The sequence below is a fragment of the Mirounga angustirostris genome, unplaced genomic scaffold (assembly GCF_029215605.1).
Source record: "Mirounga angustirostris isolate CCGP_5_RB_7025 unplaced genomic scaffold, mMirAng1.0.hap1 SCAF_1, whole genome shotgun sequence".
Classification (NCBI taxonomy): domain Eukaryota; kingdom Metazoa; phylum Chordata; class Mammalia; order Carnivora; family Phocidae; genus Mirounga; species Mirounga angustirostris.
Window position 1 is genome coordinate 188077079 of NW_026991709.1, and position 19051 is coordinate 188096129.

General features: G+C 39.7%; 1 protein-coding gene and 1 pseudogene across 4 annotated transcripts in view; both read left to right on the plus strand.

Moving 5' to 3' along the window:
• The window catches only part of FHIT (fragile histidine triad diadenosine triphosphatase), a 1508464-nt gene that overhangs the window by 747638 nt on the left and 741775 nt on the right, over positions 1-19051 (plus strand). The gene's annotated exons all lie outside the window — the stretch shown is intronic.
• LOC123833669 (cytochrome c oxidase assembly protein COX20, mitochondrial-like) lies at positions 15435-16131 on the plus strand (annotated as a pseudogene).

The window sequence follows — 19051 nt, forward strand, 5'->3', positions numbered from 1 at the left end:
AGAGGAAAGGATGGTGGGGAGAGCAGAGTGATGTGTATTGAATCACTATCAGTGAATTGCAGTTTTTGGGCTAGTACTTCTGATTAAAAGACTGAGTTCCACAGAGTTCTGCCCATGGTCAGGGTTCAGTGGTTAGTCTTATGTGATTAAATCCATATACACTGAATTAAGTACAGATACATCGTTTTCTGTCAATTTGCAGATTTTTTTTTTTTTTGGAACTAAACCTGGTTCCCAAGAGATAAGAAAAACAAGATTTTTTTTCTTCTTCTCAACATTTACATGAAATAACACCTAAATACTTTTAAGTGTGAACAAATGTCCCATGGTATTCAGTAATGTGATATGGTTATCTGTCTCCTTCTACCACTTACAAAATGAAGAAAAGATTTTGAGGAGAATAGTGTCATTTTTAAATGTTTGTGTTCTAAAAGTTCTCCTTCCATGCTGAAGTCTGAGGAGGTGATGTATTGTCCCACTGATGAAACTCCGGAAGAGATTAGCTGGAGCTGCTACCTCCCTCTCCCTGCCCCAGGCAGAATGTTCAGGTGGTTGGTCCATGGCAGGCTGCCGGCATGTCTCAGGAATGTACAGAATGATCCAGAGCAGAGTTGGTCTTGTCTTGGTCAGTCTCTGGGGAAGATTGTGCCGTGTCAGCCCTGACAGGGTCAGAAGGTTCTCATGGTTCGTGTTTGGATGCATCCAGAGAGGACTTTTGAAACACCTGTACCTCTGAGGGACCTCCCTGCAGTGATTTCCTATTAGTCTAGGGATGAAGACAAAAGTGCTTTACAGTGTTCTACAGGGCCCTCCCTACTCAGCATAGTCCCGACATACCCCTCACCTCTTACCTCCTGCCACCCATTGTCCCCAGTGCTCGCCAGCTCTCTGTGCCGTCTGATGGGCTGGATGTTGTGCTCACCGGGCCCTTCCCTGCCCCCACCCCCCACCAGTCCTTTGCAGGTGCTTTGACCTCTTCCCTCTTCTCTGCCATTCCTGAAGCTCTTAGCTCAAATGTCATTTCTGCAATGGTGGTCTGTTCTCCCTGCTTAGGGCTAATCCCTAGGAGATTACAGAGTTTTAGCAGGAGAGAGGGTCTGATGATTAAGAGCCTGGAATCTCAAGCCATTCAGCTGCGCCTCAAGCCAAACTTGGCCTCTTAGCAGCCCTGAGATCTCTCTGTGTCTCAGTGCTTCTTCCGTGACATGGAGATGTAACAGCATCTCATTCTTAGAGGTGTGGTGATGATGAGAAGAGCTGATGTTAGAATGGCACCTGATGCCCAGCAGGGGCTCATTATGTGGCAGTTCTTTTTAATATTTGATTAATGACCATTCTTCCATTAGACTTGACCTCTGGGTAGCAGGGGCTGTGCTATTTGTGTTCAGCAAGGTCCTCCTGCTCCTGGCATGATGCCTGGCCCATCATAGGTACCCCTTCAGTGTGTGTGTTTACTGTGGGCCGACCCTGCATTAGGCAGACTGTGAATGCTTCAACCTCTGTTTGAATCAGTACTCGAGTCAGTAATAGGATTTAGAGATGTACTCTTGGCACACAGATGTTGCTAGTTTTTTTCCCTGGCAGCCAGGGCACTTTCTATAATGTGGCCCTTTACTCTGGGCCTTTGGGTACAAGGACTGTCTCAGCAAATGGGTCATCCTACCCAGGATCCTGACCCTGATACAGGGGTGAGTCCTATCTTGCATGCGTGTCCCACTTCCACTAAACTAGTGGTTTTCAGATTTTTATTTTTAAACTGCACTTTCCTTTTTTTTTTTTTAAGTTATAATCTTACATGGAAACTCAGTTTATCAAACTGATTCCATTAGAGGTGCTCTAGCTTGGGCTTGTTTGGGGCCTCCCATCCTCAGCCTACCTGTGACTGCCTTTGAAGACCTTTGCTTTAAACAAAATAATGGTCTGTTTTCTAAGACTATTTGTTGAGAAACTGACTTTGAATGCCTAATGGACCAATACACAGGTAATGTGCAGAAGGAAAAAGCTTCCAACATTTTATCCCAAGTAGGGAATACAGTTGACCTTTGAACAACGTTGAACTGTGCGTGTCCACTTATACATGGGTTTCTTTTTAAGATTTTATTTTTAAGTAATCTCTACATTCAATGTGGGGCTTGAACTCACAACCCTGAGGTCAAGAGTCTCATGCTGTACTGAGCGAGCCACGAGCCCCTATACATGGAATTTTTTTCACTCAATTCAGTACAGGACTGTAAATATATTTTCTCTCATGATTTTCTTTTTTTTTTTTTTTTAAGATTTTATTTATTTATTTGACAGAGAGAGACACAGCGAGAGAGGGAACACAAGCAGGGGGAGTAGGAGAGGGAGAAGCAGGCTTCCCGCTGAGCAGGGAGCCCGATGTGGGGCTCGATCCCAGGACTCTGGGATCACAACCTGAGCCGAAGGCAGACACTTAACGACTGAGCCACCCAGGCGCCCCTCTCTCATGATTTTCTTAACACTGCCTTTTTCTCTAGCTTTATTGTAAGAATACAGTAGATAATACATATACAGAATTTGTGTTAATTGAATGTTTATGTTTAGGGGAAGGCTTCTGGTTGATAGTAGGCTATTAGTAGTGAAGTTTTGGGAAGTCAGAAGTTGCATGTGGAATTTTGACTGCCCTGGGGGATCAGTGCCTCTAATCCTCATGTTGTTCAGGAGTCAACTATAATTTGAAGAGGCCCTGTCTTGTATAACTGAACAGTTCTTAGAGTGCTGGAGAGAAGATCCCACTATATGGCATTTTTAAGGCTACTGTATGGCTGCCTCCTTCATTTTAAAGAACAGAGATGTTAAATATGAGAAGAACGTTGCTATCCTTTTTATTAGTTTCTTGATTTCATTTAACGGACTCATGCAGTATGGTAATGTCTCTCAGGGCTGCTGGGGAGTCTATGTATATTTATATATATTTGTATTAATAGAAGAGAAAATGTAAGTGTAGAATGTGGGAGAATGTTGCAAAATACAATCCAAGTCCTGGGTTTCTATCAGTCTAAGACTAGAAATGGTGAAGTGGGGGCATCTGGATGGCTCAGGTGGTTAGGCTTCTGATTCTTGATTTCAGCTCAGGTCATGATCTCAGGGTCCTAGGATAGCAAGCCCTGTGTCAGGGCCCTGCTGGCTCTCTCTTTAAAATAAGTCTTTTTTTTTAAAAAAAGAAAAGAAATGCTAGAATTGGATTTTTGTTATTTTTTAATCAAAAAGAAAATTGTGATTAAGGCTCACTCTTCGATAACATATTTACTATTAGACAATTTGAAATAATTAGACCTTTTTTGGTGATTCTAGAAATATTTCAAATAAAGATCTCATTTTTCAGTTTGAAGGAAAAAAAATTTGGTCATACCATGGAATTGAGAATTGTTAATTTTTTTTTTTTTATTTTTTCCCCATGAACATTAGGGGATTTTTTTTAAAAGAAGTTTTCTGTGCCAGGGTTTCTATATATATTCTTTTTTGTTATTTTTTAAACTTCATTAAAAAATGCATTTTCTTTAAATAGAGTCCTAAGTTTGGGATTGATGACTAAGGATCCCTTAAATTCATGTCTACTTAAATTAATTCACTACTTTCAACGTGAATTTTCTTCTGAACAAGGAATGAAAAAATATTTAGCTTATATGGGCCATCTGGCTTTAAAATGTGGAGAATTTTCTTTTAGACTGCATCTATTTTAGTGTGACTATAGGATTAGAATTCCAATGAATCCTAAACAGAAGACTCACAATTCAAACTTTATGCTTTGGGGATTGTAAATCACAGCACATATGGGATGATACATGTTTTGGGAGAAATGGATCCTCCTGGCCCACATGTAAAATTAAAACTATCTGTATTGTGTGTTTATTGAATGTAGTTATTTTACCAAGATGGATCTGAATAAACAGTTCCTGGATTTTTAATCTTATCATTGGGATAATTAAAACTAAAAATGTCTTTTTGTCAAATTATCATGCAATATAAATGCTCAGTAATGTTCTCAACTTATAAGGTTCCTCAGAAAAAGTAATGGCTCTCCCTGTTTTCTCATGGCTCATTTTTTACCATCTAATAAATAACAAGAAAGGGTCTTATTATCCTTGGAAGGAAGCTATGAATCCTGTTGTTAGTCTGAAGACATCAGGCTTCTTTCCCTATAGGCCTTTTACTCTGACAAGACAAGATATTTGGACAAAGATATTCATAATTACTATAGCCAAGAAACTTGGCTTTACTTTAACATTTATCAAAATATGTACTGAGAAAGTTTATTCCCCAAAGGGTCAGCAGAAAAGTTCAAGGCAAGTTCAACTGGTGTATCTGTTGAAACACTTCTCAACCTTCAGATATTTTAATATGTGAGTATGCATCATGAATCTATGTGAAGAGAGGGTGTGAGGAGGAGGGCAATGTTAGGCAGTGATTTCCAGATGATTTGACTCCAGCATATTTTGTAGGACTCTCATTCTGCTGATGACCCCTCGGGGGAACTTTATGTGTGATTGGGGATGTGTAGGCTTGTTAATACAGACTTCCCTGGGTTCTTGATAGCATTAGATTCTCCTGCCCTACCTCACCCCAGTACATCTTAACATTTCTGAAATTGGGATGCAGTTTGCAATCATCACATACTTGTTTTCCTTCTTTAATTCCAACAGAGCTATTAGTGAATTGATGGTGCCTTTGAATTAAGTAAATTATTAAGTAATGCAGCTTTAAATTAGAATTTAGTCATTATTTCAGCCTATCCCATAGGAAGTATAGTATTAAGTGTAAAGAATTAAATGAGAGGAAAAAGACTATTCTGTTTTGTGGAAAATTTGTTTACTATGATACAATGAGCTTTGTTTTCTAGAATTTCTGGGATCTGGTTAAAAAATAATTATCACTCATAGTTTTGGGTAGCTTAATATAGTTGTGGCCCATGCTAAGTGCTTTCCATAGAGGTACCTGTGGGAGGTGGTATTAACCTCATTTTAAAAGTGAGGAAAAATGAGACCCAGAGAGATTCAGTAATTTATATACCCTGCTCACTGTGGAGGAAGGAGATTTTAATCCCAGGCAGCCTGACTATCCTCACCTACTCATTGTTCAACTTCATTGAGCATTGTTATTTATTCTTTTCAGGTAAACTTTCTTATACTTTGGCTTTGTGACATGTACCAGTGAGTCCTTGAACTGGGTCTTTACTAGAACCACCTCTAGTGGGGCTCTTGGAAACTAGAGATTCCTGGGCCAAATCCCCAAGAGATACTTATTCACCAGCTCTGGGGTGAGATTTGGGAAGCTGGTTGTCAACTTTGTTTTTTTAATATAAAAAAAAAAGTTCAAGTGATTTTGACTGAGCTAGATTTGGGAATGACTGATGAACAGATAATAAGTGTTTTCTTTCCACCAAAGGTTAAAATGTAATAAAATGCAACATAGTCCCCAAACCATGAAGAGCATAATTAAATGTTTTATGACCCTGAAGGCCCCCATCCTATCTCACAGAGCATCGGGACGCTGATTTCCTGCATCCATTATTGGCACCTGGAGGTGGCAGTCAGGGTGTGTTGATGAAGCAGATAGGCATAAACCCGCTTGGTACCTTTGCCTGAAATGTATGAGGGCGCCTTCATGCCTCCTGATCCATATGGTCCTCTTACTGTATTAAAAACCTTCTTTAAGAATAATCTCAGTGTAAACTATCACAGATGGAGATGAGTAAGATGTCAACACACCTGACCTTTCAATCTTCAGCCCTGATGGCAATAAAAAAGGGAGCCCCTCTAATCTGCCTGCAAATAGCTGCAGCTTCCTTGATCTGGTCTAATCAAAGGAACAAGCCCATAGGGGCTTAAAGGATTCTATGCTGCCACCACTGCCATTAATTTAATTTCTGTGTGCAGTGAATTATGGGGAAGTTGAGTTAAACACTGAAATCTTTGGGGCAAGAGAGTAAGTAGGTTAGTTCCATAATTCATGTTGTCTTTAATAAGAAGGGACATAGTGTCCCCCCACAGTGCGACTTAGCAAAACTGATAGCTGTGTCTAAAGTCAGCATGGAAGGGAAGGTAGCAAGTCAGGTTTGGTCTTGGGAGATGGGCAGGGGTGAGTATGACAGCATAGGTGTGAAGTTAATGCTCTTGAACTTCAGTGAAGACTGGGAGCCTCCCTCATTTGAGGTATCCGGGAATTATGCAACCTTTCTGTTTCCCTTGGGCTATGTGATAAGTAAAAAAGATACACCTTTTCAAATATTTAAAAAATTATTAATATTTAAATGCACCTCTGTGTGTTTTGTGTTGTACAAATCCAGCTGTGAGCCATTATTATCCAGGGAATCTGATCAAATGTGAATTAATTGAGTCTGGTGGCCCTTTATATGGCAACTCTCTGTTAGTCTGGCTCCCTGGTACAGTCTTCGTGCATATGGACTGGTCATCTTTTGGATTAATTGACCAGTTAAATTGATCAGTTCATTGCATGAGTCCAACCACTGCTGGACATAGTTTACCCAGTTGTTGGTGGTATTTCATTTAAGCTGCATTTGGTAAGCAGGTTTATTTAATAATGGATTTTGATCCTTTAAAATAAAATTGTTTTCCTCCTTACGAATTTCCGTTTTCTGATGCCAGCCTTATCCTAGCCCATTTTTCCCTATTGACAAACATTTATCAAAATAAATTTTCCAGTTGAGCATGTGGCTGTTACAAGTCAAACAGAGCAGTCATTTGCAGGATTCCTCATTTGCAGAAACTAATCATTTGTTTTAGTTATTTCTATTAGGTTGCATAATCTTGAGAAAAGGGCATGTGGTATAGGATATTGCTTCCATGTGAGTTAAAGAACTCTTTTTAGGAATCATAATATCCATAAACGTTATTAGTAATGGCACAAACATGTTGAATGCCTATTGTATGCCTGGCACTGCACTAATTAAGCAAAATATTATCTCATTTTAATTAATGCTTACAACAAGCCTGTTTTCATTGGTAATTGGTTCACTTGTTGGTTCTGGAGACTTGCATGTAGATAAGTTGCTTTCATCCTGTTTCATGGGGAAGAGTAGACTGTCCCCTTGTAAAGGCTTGTGAGAAGATGGTAGGTCTGAAGCTCAATACTGGGGAAGAAAACCAGTCCTCAAAGTCTACTAGGAAGTGAGTAGCCCTTGTTGTCTAAGACCCTGACTTAAAATGGAGTTCAGTCTTCGGTGAAAAAGAGAATCCTGTCTGATCTTCATGAAAATCCAACCTGAATTGGAGCCCACGTGAATTCTAATTAAACATGTGTCTGCAGTGGCTGAGTCATTTACCTCCTTTTCCTGCTCCCACCTATTTACTCCGGCCCCACACCTCACCCCCACCTGACTTTCATTTGCATTTGGAATGTAAATATTGCTTTAAAAAAGAAAATATATTCTCAAGGTGCTTATGCTGTAATATAGTGGATATGGACATTGACTTGAAAGCTGGGTTCAAATGATAGCTATAGTATGTTTGAGCTAATGAAACTTGGGTGAGGGTTTGAACCTCTCTGTGCCTCAGTTTCCTTTAAAACTCTGAGTAATAGTAGCATCACCCTGGAAAACTATGGAAGATGAGATCATGTATGTTATAAGCTTAGCCTAATGACGAGTACCTAGAAAGGGCCCAAGTTATGTGTAAGAAATGGCGACTTTTTTTCCCCCCCCGAAGATAGATTTGGGACCTAAAAAATTAAATTAGATTAAAAAATAATGACTTTTGGTGCTGTGGGATTTGTGAGCTCAAGGACTTGGGTAGCAAGAACAACAAACATGAGCCTACTTATTTAATAGAATGTGCCCTCAATGAGGGGCTGATCTACTTTCAGCTTGAGGAGTGCTTTAGAATTTTAATTATTTAGAGGAGCTTCCCAGGGTAATAGAAGTTGCTTTATGGTTGCTTTCTCTCCATGTCAAACTGAAGGGATAATTGTAACAAATGAGCGTTTGCATGCCAAGATGTGATGCAGCAAATGAATTTAGGGTTGCTGATGATAATAATCATCAGCATGGCTAGGGTTCTGGTTTGATCAGTAGCTGAAGACTGCTTTCTTAAGATGAAATAGTCATCTAAACGAACACAACATCTTCTCTTGAGAGTTCTTCTTGAACAACACTCTATTTTTTTCTCCTAGATATCGAAGACTCGTTACTTGGCGTGCTGTCCTCTGTAGTCTGTCTGTTCATACTGAACTACTCTAGGGAGATTTGCTCTTCCTGGTGCTCTTACTAGCATCCTTTACATAGGTCTTCATGGCACTTGTTATAGTGCAAAAAGTAGTAATAATATAATTAGTGTCCTTATGGCAGGTCATATTCGTTGAGCATATACTATGGGCCATGGAATTAAATTAGAAGCATTGTATCCTCTCATTTAATCCTCACAAATCTGTGAGGTAGGGATTTTCATCACTTCCATTTTTCAGATGAGGAAGAGGTTGAGTTAGAGACCTTGATGATGTACCCAAAGGCACATCTAGGATTTAAACCAGGGCTGACTGTGCAGTCTGAGCGCATAGACACTGCTGACCCCAAACTGCCTCTCTGTTGTCCAGTTCCCTGCTTGTTTCCAGTCTCCTTACTTGCCAGTAAGATCCCATGGCCTCCAGTGTATGTCTCATATCCTAGCCCGGTACCTGGCATGAAGGAGGCATTCAAGCAGTAGAAAGAATGAATGAGTTCAGCCTCTTGGCATGGTGGAGACTGACAAAATGCTACCTAGCCTTTAAGAGCTTGAAAGTAAAGTGAGAGAATTTTAGTAGCATCATTTTAAATGACAGACCACTCCTCTGTGTCCATAGAAAATTGAATATAGTGGAAGAATGGCAAAGTTAGGTTAGAAGCATTCAGATGAGGAAGGGCACTTGATTTTTTTAAGAAAAAAACTGGTCGGGCATATAATAATTAAACTGTTCATGACAGCATATAATTGTATCATGCACATAATTCTGTGACTGTCATTTAGATCATAAGAGAGAAAAGCTTACTTTCTCATGGTGTTTAATTTTGTTTTAGCTTTTCCTAAAGGAAGCATTCAGTTTGTACTTTGAACTTGTAAACTTTTGACACATCTTTACGTTTTTTACTATTGTGAATCATTCATGAAAACTGTAGAAATGACTCACTGGTCCCTTTTTCATAATTTGGAGTCAGATCTTTTTATGAAGTTTAGATAAATGTTTCACTGTTCAAGGCCCCTATGTGTGCATACTTTTAATGGACCCTATTTTATTTTTCTTCTGTCTTATTTGGAGTTAATACTATTAGTATTACAGCCTGTAAGAATAACAACTCAATTTATTCAAGACGATTTTAATTAAAAATGTGTGCTAAATCTTCAGGGACCAGGTGGAAATTTACACTTCTCTGAAGACAGAGGTTGCTGAGTGAATTAATAATGTAAACAAGATTTTGGAGGGAATATTTAATCAACTCAAGAAACTTTGCAAGCAAGCTCCAGCACTATTTAAAAAAAAATTTTTCCCCAGCAGTTTAGAGCTATCCATTGACATTCAGAAGATTGATGTGTTAATTACTAATCATTGTTTTGAATTCATTAAGCCGGTCACATGAAGTACTTTTATTTGGCCACATTCTGTTGGTCTCATACAAAATTGAATGTCGTTGACTCTAACAGTGCTACATGTTGAATCCTTCCTTAATAATCACTATTTGCCATTTTCCACCAACTTTGTTATCCTAGGCACACAATAAAGCCTTTTTGCGTCTCACCTTTGCATCTGTTAAATGGAACCTTGGAGAGTTTTCCAAGATTTAAATGAGATAAAGTGTCTGCTTCATTTGTTGCAGTGCTCAGGGAAATAGGTTGCTAATTCGTAGTCCAAATTAGGGCAGTTTTGTTACCAGGTGGAGCTGCTTCCCCTGCAAACTTTTCTACCTTAAGAGTTGCAGCATCATGTCAGTAATGCAGAAGCTAAAATGACACGAGGTTAGAATATCCCACCCCCTCCAACCGCCCCCACCCCCAGATTTGGGCATTTATACAAGAAGTCCTACAGAAGTGTAGAAATAAAATGTGATACATTTAATGATTTTTCTCCAAGCAAAATAAACTTGTAGAAAATCACAAGTTTTGAAACATGGATTGGAGTTGCCCCACTGAATTGTTCCTGGGATTTGTGATTCATGAACCTGCTGGAATTTGGAGCAAGGTGGTTCCTGAATCCCATCTGGGCTGGAATCCTGTGTCTTTAAGTCATCCTCATGGTTAGGACTTCGTTCCTTTGCCAAAGCTGTGATTTTTCTCTCTTCTCATACTGTAGAATTGGTCAACCATTTTGGCCCTTGTGAAATGTCCCGTGCTACCTGTGTGGTTTGCTAAATTGGGAGTGTTTCCTGATCATAGCGAGTCCGGCTTCCTTCCTTAGTATTATTTTCCTTGCCATTCAAATAAGAAATTTGAAATAATTTTCAGTTGTACTAATTTATCTTCAGGCAAAGTGAGATTGTTCATAGAATCTCATTTCCTTTCTTGGAGTTTTTGCATCAGCATTATCAATTGACATTAAATATTCTTTGTGAATTTTTTTGCATTTATATGTTTCCTGAGAAAGCGTGGAACAAGCATTTGTGATATGGTCTCATTTATTTCCTGCTATATTTTTTTCTGGAAACCTCTTAACAGCTGAATATGTCAAAGAGAAGTTGTACCAGACTATTAAGGAGATGATTTTTTTTTAATATTTTATTTATTTATTTGAGAGAGAGAGCACATGAGAGGGGGGAGGGTCAGAGGGAGAAGCAGACACCCTGCTGAGCAGGGAACCCGATGCGGGACTCGATCCCGGGACTCCAGGATCATGACCTGAGCCGAAGGCAGTTGCTTAACCAACTTAGCCACCCAGGCGCCCAGGAGATGATTTTTTTCAGGCTCTTACAAGAGGGGGAATGCTCACTCATGAGCGAAGTCTCAAGGAGGAGAAGAGTTGAGGTTGGCTGGTTGTTTGTACAAAGATGGCTGGTGTAGCTTTCTTTGTAGTTGTGAAAAATTGGAAACATGCTAAATGTCCAACAATAGAGGACAGTTTATGTCAGTTATGACACTTACATGGCATGGGTCCTATGCAGCTGTTGTCAAAGATGAAGTAAAAATTGTGAGGTTTTATGAAATAAGGGCGTCATGAGGAGGGGTAGATGTGGGTCTCAGAATCTCCAAGGGCAGATTGGTCCCTGTACTTTGGGACATTTCCCAAAACACAAAAGGGTAAGAATTTGACCTTGGCTATTTCCTGGGAGCACAAGGTTCAGGTTAAGTTCAACATTGCCAGATAGATAAAACTAAGTGAAAATGATTTTTTTGGACAGTAATAAAAGATTATTAGGCTTTTCATTAATTGCTCTCTTGCTAATGTTTAATTCAAAGCATTTCAATGTTGTGATGGCGTTCTTAGTTGGCTTAAGAACTCCTAGAAACAAGTTTTCATTATACAAGTAACAAGTATCCATTGTAACTCTAAACTATTAGAAACAATTCATTTGAAAGAAATTTTATCTGTTTATAAATCTCATTGCAATAGCCTATGTGGTCTCCTCCCCAAAATAGATTACAATGTTCCACATATTAAATACTAAATGGAAACTGGCTTTTTCATTTTCTATATTAATATAGGTAAGGATTTACCTGTTGTATGAAAATTTTCTTTTGAAACAGGTAGTTTTACATTTTGAAGCCTTCTTCCATTATAAGAAACATTTATTTTAGAATATTCTTATTAATACCCTCCCACCCACACCTCTGCTTATTCTACCCCCTGCCATTTCCCTTTATCTTTTTTCTAGTCTCCAAGTATGGATCTTCCCTATGTCTATCCTTCCTGCTTTTCCTTGACCTTATCCCATTACTGTCTTACCTAATTGCATAGCCTTCTACTGATTATCTCTTTTTGTATCAGTGATTCTTAGCCTTTCTCCCAGCCAACATACTAGAAATGGGATTGCTGATTCCCACCAGTACAGTGGATCCTAGACTAGTGATTCTTCCCCGAATTCTCTCTGAAAGTCTTGGAGTGGGGACTACTTTGTAAAGCACTCACACTGACCCCCATCCTTATGCCGGTGCCCCACCCCTGCCATCATGAACCTCAAGCCCAACCTCCCTCGCTAGACTAGGTTCACTCCAGTGTTTTCAGTGGCTTTCTGCTATACCACAGATACTTAAGCTATTAATCAAATTTATCAAATTTATAATATTTAACCCTTAACAAACTGTCCCTTTGACTTCCTCATTTCTTTTTCTTTTTTTTTTTTATACAGATGACCTAAAGCATTTGGAAATAAAAGTTGTCCTTTTTTTCTTTTTTTTAAGATTTTTTAAATTTATTTGCGAGAGAGAGAGAATGAGAGACAGCATGAGAGGGAGGAGGGTCAGAGGGAGAAGCAGAATCCCTGCTGAGCAGGGAGCCCGATGTGGGACTCGATCCCGGGACTCCAGGATCATGACCTGAGCCGAAGGCAGTTGCTTAACCAACTGAGCCACCCAGGTGCCCCAATAAGAGTTGTCCTTAGGAAGGAAAAAATAAAGATGTATTTTAATTCTTTAATTGCTTTCTCTTTTTGATTACAAAAGTCAGATAATACTTAGGGGTATTGAGAAAGTCACCTGTGATCCCACTGGACAGAAAGAGTGCTGTGAACATTTGAGTGTATACCATACCTGACTTTTTCCCTATGTATTTAAACACAAAGTTGTTCTACAGAAATACAGCTTGAAAGATGTGCTGGTTTGTATCCTGACAATGGTTTAGAGAGGCAGCATAGCATGGTGGTCAAGGAGCATGGCTCCAGGTTCAAACAAGTTCTACAGACCCTGTTTGAACCTGGTTTATCACTTACTCTCTATATGGACCTGACAATAAATTGCTCAAAGCCTATGATACCTAATCAGTAAATAGGAGGCATACCTTCACTGGCTTGTTATTAAGATCAAGCAGGATCCTGCATGTTGGTATTTTTGGTTTATGGTGCCTGGCACACAGCCTTTCTATATCAGGTTATTTTCTGTTAATGAGTGAATTCTTGTCTGCTGCTATTTCCAGAAGTCCACACTTACTCAGTGCTCATTAGGAAGGCTCTCTAGAACCTGCATCTGTAGCCGGCCTGTGTCCTCCTTTCCCTCCCTGTCCCTCTGCCTGGACTGCTCTGTCCTTTCCCATCACCATAGCAACCAGGCATCTCCTCACAGGCTCACTTCCTCTGGGGAGTGGCTTAGTGGACTTCTGTCTTCTACCTGGTTAATCATCTAGCCATTGGCATCTGGTTGATATGCGCGACTTAGCCCTTGGTGCTGTGTGTAAGTATGTGTATATACATCACATATCTGATCTTTGGTTTGAATAGTTTTTCAAAGTGTTTTCACAGGTACCACCATTACAAGAACATCATGAGGCAGGTTGGCATCTTTTATGGAGTAGGAAACCGAAGCTTATAGTGTGACTTGCTCATGGTGGCACAGCTGTGAGCCAGAAAAGCCAGGAACAAGATGCTGGCCTTCAGGTTGGGGTCCCAGTTCTCCTTCCTCCAGCGCTCGGAAATGCTCATCAAAATGCGTATTTGCAGTGTGGAGTTACTAGGCCATCGGAACAGGTTTGTGCCTCTTCAGAGATACTTGGTCTAAACACTAATGTGCAGTTTGCAACAACATTGAGGGAGGCAACTCCATGTGTCAGATGGGGAATTTTCCAAATCTGTGTAGAGTGACTGATCTTTATGCAGTCCTAGTAACTTGTGAAAGGGGTTAGACCAGGTGCTTCATTTTCCAAATCTATTAAATTACTTATTACTTGGCAGCAAAAAACTAGTTGGAATGAAGGCTTCTTAGCCCTTAGAGCAATTTACATTGCCCATGTGTAATATCCCCCTAGAATGAACTTCCTGTCAAGACTTAGTAAACACATTTCAACTAGATATAAAGATTTCATAAGCCATGTTCTTAGCAAAATGTGTTAGGGAAGAATCACAGCTCCCAGGATGTCATTAGTTTTATATTTAGCTCAGATTTAAGGACAGCTAGGAAAGGCACATGTCCATAATCCATAGTCACATTATTAAAGTATAAGGAATAAGCAGCGAGACATTAAGATGATCAATGCAGTCCAGGAGACCTGTAAAGGGATGTGGTTAAGGGTTTGTGATATGGCATTCTGAGACCTAGTTTCAGGTTGACTCTCTACCGCTTACTACTTGGAGTAAATTACTAAGCCGCTCTGTGCTTCATTTTTCTCATCTATCAAAATGAAGATTATGAGAGTATTTACCTTGAAGAGTTGTCATGAAGATGGACAGATTTCAAGTAATATCCTTGGCACAGTGCCTGCCATATACAGATAATGCTTTTTTTTTTTTTTTTGGCCATTTGATACCTTCTGATGCAGTACTCCATGTTAGTCATTTTTATTTACTTCTTGTTTGCTTTATAGGCCTAAGGTTTATTTATTTATTTATTTTACCTATTTGTCACTCAGTCTTAAAAACTAGATAATTGTGAAAACTAAGGAGTTAGTTTAGGACACGTGCTATGTTCTGATGTCTTTCATTATCCCCATCATTTGGATGCTTGGGTATTTTCTCTTATTTATATAGGCGTGTTACAGAAGAGACAAGTGCTCTGTCAGCAGGGATCTGCCATGGGGTCTGTTACGGTCCTAGAGGAACTGAAGTTTGCATTCACTGTGGAGTCCTATCCTGAGCCCGCTGCTACATTCTCCAGCTACCCACATGGTGAAGAGCTCCATGCCCGTTAGGCTAGATGTCCTAACAGAGCAGTAATCTCAAAGAGCTTTCAACATTTTTGATAAAGAGAATTTGTTGTTGCACTCTGCAGATGAATTCCCAGGAAGCCACACTTGGAGATGGCACATGGTAATGGGAATAATTTGACTGTTTTACCATGTGTCTTATGTCTGTCTGTATCCAGGGCTCTGCATTATACAGGAAGGCTTAAGTCAGATAGTGCCTCTATTTAAATCCCTCCTCTTTGCTTCAAGTGGGGCCAATTACTGGCAACTACAAGAGTGATATTCTGCCAGAGCATTCTCATCTTGTTCCCTGATAAGCATAAGGGTGGGTGTCTTGTCACTTTCTTCTATTACATATTAGATGAAACCATTCCTCCACCTACTGTCCATCTATCAACAAATATTTATCTGGAGTGTCTCAAGTACTCTAAAGTGTAACAATGATTTGTGGTTATTTGAAATTTCTTTTAAGGCTGCTGACAAAATACAAAAATTGCTTGACATATCTGTCTTAAAAGAGATCACTGAACCAAAAGTATTAGTTTGATGTCTTGTTTGAAATTGAATATATATATATATATAAACATTTGTAGTCAATTTTTACCAAAATGATTGCTGCATAGCTCATGTGGATTAAGTGTTTAAATATGAAGTTAACACTACATCAAAAACTAATGATGTAATGTATGGTGATTAACATAACATAATAAAAAAAATTAAAAAAATAAATATGAAGTTAACTCCTAAATTTCAGAATAAACACATTATTTCCAAGGGAAGTAGTTACATTACTGTATTAAATTAACCTGGGACTGGAGACCATGGCTGCCACACCAAAGCCTGGTGACTCCACCAAGGGGAAGCTCTTGAAGTTCCTAGGAATTTTAGATGTCGAAAACCTTCCCTGTGCACAGGATTCAATGTTGTATGGTTCATGAGGATCTATTGTGGTTGGCCTTGGACATTTTTCGTTAACGAGTAGAATGAGAAGTTCATACGATGTTGGAGTAGGAGGGTTTATCTTAGTGGCTCAAGAATGCTGGTTCCATTGTAGGTATACTTAGGCAAAGCTAAGAATCCAGGAAAGAATTGCCAGAGAAGGAATTAAAAATAAGATTTTATATGAAAGTATCCACTTTGATCCTGAAAGAAAACAAATCTATGGCAACAGCAGCAGTTGAGAAGTCTCAGGCATTGAAAACCCAAATACAACTCACTGCAGTCAGTGTGAACAAGACCGATCTCCACTCCTTTTAACCTTGTAATCTCCAAAAGAATCAGTCAGTCAGTCAACCAACCAACCAATCAACAACCTACCTGGGGACTTTTGCCTCTGGCTAAATTGGGGTGGTCTATGAAAAACCAACACTTCTTCAAAAACAGTAGAGAAGCTAAATTAAGCAAAGTCTGAAATGCACCTAATTTGAAGACATTAAAGAGTTGCCAAGAAAACCAAGACTCCTAGAGCATAGGGCACTATAAAGTGGTGAGCCAGCATTCCATAACCTGCTTTTCCCTCAAGGGATCTCTCCAATTTTTGGTTTGGCATGAAAGCTGAGAAATCAGACTAAAGATTGTAGCCTGGGAGCAGAGAAGGCCGAAGATTTTTTGGCAATCTCATAAGGCAGAAGAGACAAACATCAAAGTTTAGGGATGCTAAAGCAGCTGGGAGTTGAGAGCATGAGACCTCAGAAAAAAGGCAGGTACTAGATAATTAGCCTGATCTTGGGCAGTCTCATCCCTGGAGGCATTTGCCTAATTTTTGTGCTATGCAGGGTACAGAGCTAGGAAGCTAGAAAGCAAATCACTGAAAAGGCAAAGCGCTCAATGTGACAGTCTCCCATTGCTAAGGGTAAAACTGTTGGAGTTCAACATCCATGAAAGACAAGGGAGACTGGTAAACACCATGGGCTTTCAAACTACATCCAAGGATGTGAGCAAGAGAGGCAGACCAAATCTTTCAAATATCAGCCAATTTTGAGTCAACTCAATCCTGAGTTGGATGAAGGTAACCTGACCCATCCCAGGCTGCCTACCACAGCCTAGGATGAACCTTTTCTGGAGGAAGTTAACCTTCATCCAGTTTTCCTGTGACTTTTCAAACATAGTATCTGTAACTCAACTTAAAATCCAAGAAATAGGACTGGAAGGAATAACAGAAAATGTATTTCTGATATCAGAATTGGACTTCAGCTAATTAGGAGCAGCTCATAAGCCCAGGACTCTCAAGTTCTCCATTGTCCCTGGTGCTCTCTCTTCCCTTACTCCCGACTTCATCCATTAAATTACCTTACTTACACTGTAGGCATTTGGATTTGCAACCCTGCTTTATATAAGGTGTATGTCTGTTTTCTTTCTTAGGTGTTTGGTGTTCCAACTGCCACCATATGGATTTGCACACAAAGGGCTTAGACATATTTCCAGTAATCTGACTTTTGTACTATTTTCATTTAATCATTTTTGAAGAGTAGCTATTATGGTCTTAAGTTTTCTCTTTGTATTGGAGGATGAGTAGAAGTGTTGTGGGGTGAAACTTGATATAAACAGACATGCTTGATTTTTTTTTTTGCTTTAAAGTTTGCTAGTTTTTGGTGAAGTCAACTCTGTGTCTTTGCCTTTGAGTTCTTTCTTACAAAAGAAAAGGAAGAAAAAAAAAAAACCTCATGAGTGCCTACAGGGGAAAAATAAGAAAAGCAAGTTCAGGCAGGCTTAAATAAAATTACAGTTGGCCCTGTGAGTGGCTTCCTGGGAATGTGCAGTGTGCATTTTTGACATAGACTGCTCACATCTCTCTCAAATGTCAAAGGATCAGGAATGAGATAGGCCTTTGTAAACCAGAGTCAGCTTGCTCTCTGTTCCAAGTGAAGATCCATTACTTTAAGTTTCTTTCTTTCTTTCTCTTTTCTTTCTCTCTTTTTCTCTTTTTCTCTTTCTCTTTCTCTCTCCTTCCTTCCTTTCTTCCCTCCCTCCCCTCCTTCCTTCCCTTCCAGCTTAGCCTAGCCTAGCCTAGCTTAGCCTATCCTAAAGAGGACAGACTCACATTGCAGCAGTATGTTTTCTTTGAAGACCAAATGCTTCTTAAGACTGCAGACTGAAATAATCCAAGAACAGAATTTTAGATGCAGAGTGAGTGATACAATTTACCCCAAGTGCTTTGGAATCACAGTGCTCTGGAGCGATATTCAAAGTGTGGTCCTTAGACCAGCATTTGGCATCACCTGTGAGCTTGTTAGGAATGCAAATTCATGGGCCCCATCCAGACCCGGTGAATCAGAATCCCTGGAGTTGGGGCTCAGGAAATTGTTTTAACAAGCTATCTAAGTGATACTTAAGTACAAGCTATCTAAGTGGTACTTAAGTACATTAGTATAGAGTAGTACACTGCTCTAGTGTATGGATGGTAATTCATATAGGGTCACCAGGCAGTGCCAAGCTATTTAAGCTGTGCCTGTGGTGAGGATCTTGGGGCCACATCAAGAAAACATTGCAGTGGTCACTTATCCATCTTCAAATCTAATGTAGTTAGGGTCTTTCCTTGGCCAGAAAAATCGTGATCTACTTTGCCTGTTAGAGGGAATTTTTTTTTTTTTTTTAACACAGTTGGGAAGATCTTGCCTTTTCTATAAACCTTTCCTCCTCTCACCACCAGAAGTTCTCTTGATACTGTATAAAAGGTCTGTTAATTGGAAGATGAATCGAGAGCCTCAGCTGGATGATAAAGCAATCAGGCATTGAGAAGAAATACCTTCTCTTTGAACAAAGAGCAAATCATGTCCCTTTAAGGGGCGCCTGGGTGGCTCAGTTGGTTAAGCAACTGCCTTCGGCTCAGGTCATGATCCTGGAGTCCCGGGATCGAGTCCCACGTCGGGCTCCCTGCTCGGCGGGGAGTCTGCTTCTCCCTCTGACCCTCCTCCCTCTCATGCTCTCGGTCTCTCATTCTCTCTCTCGCAAATAAATAAAATCTTAAAAAAAATCATGCCCCTTTAAGAGTGACTGGAAGGAAAAATAACCTAAAATGACAGACCAGAATAATAGTACTTGGAAAAAAGAATCAACTTTCAGAAAGAAGATACATGGAGCAGAAAGCTGAACTTTTATTTTTTTAATTTTTTTATTTTTAAAGATTTTATTTATTTATTTGAAAGAGAGAATGAGATAGAGCATGAGAGGGGGGAGGGTCAGAGGGAGAAGCAGACACCCTGCTGAGCAGGGAGCCCGATGTGGGACTCCATCCTGGGACCCCAGGATCATGACCTGAGCTGAAGGCAGTTGCTTAACCAACTGA